This window comes from Etheostoma cragini, chromosome 22, assembly GCF_013103735.1.
Source record: "Etheostoma cragini isolate CJK2018 chromosome 22, CSU_Ecrag_1.0, whole genome shotgun sequence".
NCBI classification, from domain to species: Eukaryota; Metazoa; Chordata; class Actinopteri; order Perciformes; family Percidae; genus Etheostoma; species Etheostoma cragini.
This window is the reverse complement of record NC_048428.1, coordinates 22,002,171-22,004,520: the sequence shown is the minus strand read 5'-3', so window position 1 is coordinate 22,004,520 and position 2,350 is coordinate 22,002,171.

Genomic DNA, 2,350 nt, shown 5'->3' with positions numbered 1-2,350 from the left:
ATACTTATGCCCCTGTATTTTAACATAGGGGGTGTATACTTATGCCCCCTGTATTTTAACATAGGGGGTGTATACTTAACATTTATTTATTTATGAAACATTATTCATTCACAAAGAAATTTGGTGTCCTTAAAAAAAAATTGAATTAAGGCATTAAGATCAATTCCCAAAAGATGTTTTTTTATTTCTCTTTTTAGTCAACTTTAGCATGGGTGTGTATACATATAACTATATGTATAAGTATTATTTTTGGGGGCATTATTTGTATAGGACACCTCAGACTTGAAAGAGGAGAGAGAGAGGGGGGATGACATGCTGCGTTGAGGAGTAAAACCTACACACACACACACACACACACACACACACACATATATATATATATATATATATATATATATATATATATATATATATATATATATATAAAATACTATACTATACTATATGGGCGCCTGGTGAGCTAACCAGGTGGCTAAATTGTGTCTTTTTAACCGATGTTCATTGCGTCATCAGTCTGTTGTTTGAAGTTTCATGATTGTCGTCTTAACAGATAACGTATATCTCTAAGGGACGTGTAATGTATTTGTATTTATATTTGTATATGTGTGTACTTGATTCTGGTGTTGTTTAAAACCTCGTCAGTGTTGATGAAGGGTTCACCTTAAGAACCCAACTTAAGGGACTGATTTACAGATGATTTCAGTTCTTGCTTTGTGTTTTTTGAGTTTATTTGTGTCAGATATGATCACTCCTTGGCTCCTTTGATCCTTTGTTTCTTTGATCCTTTGATCTTTTGTTTCTGATCTTTTTCCAGGAGTAGGATTTCATTGAGTTGAATCTCTAGTAAAGGTTTAGGATAATGAAATCTTTCTTGTATCTGCTCTTTCTTTCACTTCACAAATCAGATTCATTATGTAGAGTGGACAGCTTCAACAGGGGGTCCTCAGAGTTGCTGCGGGGGGGGGGGGGGGGGCACAAAAGTGTTGTTAGTTTTTTTTTCTTCCAAAAATGAAAATGTCTTAACACATTATTAGCAAATATAACTCAGTCTCTTTGTGAAAAAACATGTTTAAAGGTCTCATGGCATGAAAATGTCACTTTATGAGGTTTTCTAACATTAATATGAGTTCTCTTCAGATCCAGTATTAGGGGACCACTAAGGTCTATATAAAGAGACTTCAGATACAGTATTAGGGACCACTAAGGTCTATATAAAGAGACTTCAGATACAGTATTAGGGACCACTAAGGTCTATATAAAGAGAATTCAGATCCAGTATTAGGGACCACTAAGGTCTATATAAAGAGACTTCGGATACAGTATTAGGGACCACTAAGGTCTATATAAAGAGACTTCAGATAAAGTATTAGGGACCACTAAGCATCCAAAGAGCACCCTGTCATGGGACCTTTAACATTAAACATGATGTGTAAAATCATGCCAACCAATATTTTAGTAGCTTAGTTTTGTATTCACTAAAAACGATACAGTACGTATAAAGGAGGGCTGCAGGATTCAGAAAATGTCACGTTCCATTTGACATCATATATAGTGTTGTAGGGGGTCCCTGATCTGTCTCTCGCTCTAAGTTAAGGGGTCCTTGAAGACCGCTGTTGTAGAGTGACAAGTTCTGGGCTTCATTTAAAGCCTAATTATCATTCCAGAGATGTGTTTTTTAGGGTTATTTATGACCGGTTTTAACAACATCAGATATTTAGCTTTTCAAATCGGCTCCACGAGAAGAAGCTGTGACCCGAGACCTTATGTCCGTCCCATTCTCGTGATATCTCAGGGACACCTTGAGGGAATTCCTTCAAATTTGGCCAAAATGTCCACTTAGACTCAACGTGTAGGGTCCCGGATACTGACTGACTTATGATTGACAGGTGGGTATGATCAGGTGTGTATATGGGCGGGACTTCGCTACCACGGCTCCACCTCCCCGATCCAACATTACAAGATGACAGCACCCGTATCCGGGAGGTTAATGCTCCATATTTGTACAGAAGGAGGACGTGGGGTCCATCTTTATATAGAGTCCGAGATCTGTAGTGGATGGAAACCGCAACGTAGACATACAACCGCCAGACAGGAGTTCTGGTTTTGTTTTGCAACACACCCCAAACTAAGGAAGTCCTGCTGGTTTGAATAAAACAAACGAGCTAGGGCTCTGATCTGTGCTGTTGTTTCTGATTTTTGCGTTTTGACGTCTCGCCAATCAACAGGGCTGAAGCAGGCGGAGAGACCACATGTGGGAGACTCACCTGAGGAGAAAACAGGTGAGGAGAAATCATTGGGAGGGGGGGGGGCTTGAGCTTGAACAGACATGAAAAGACTAGAGTCTGACACC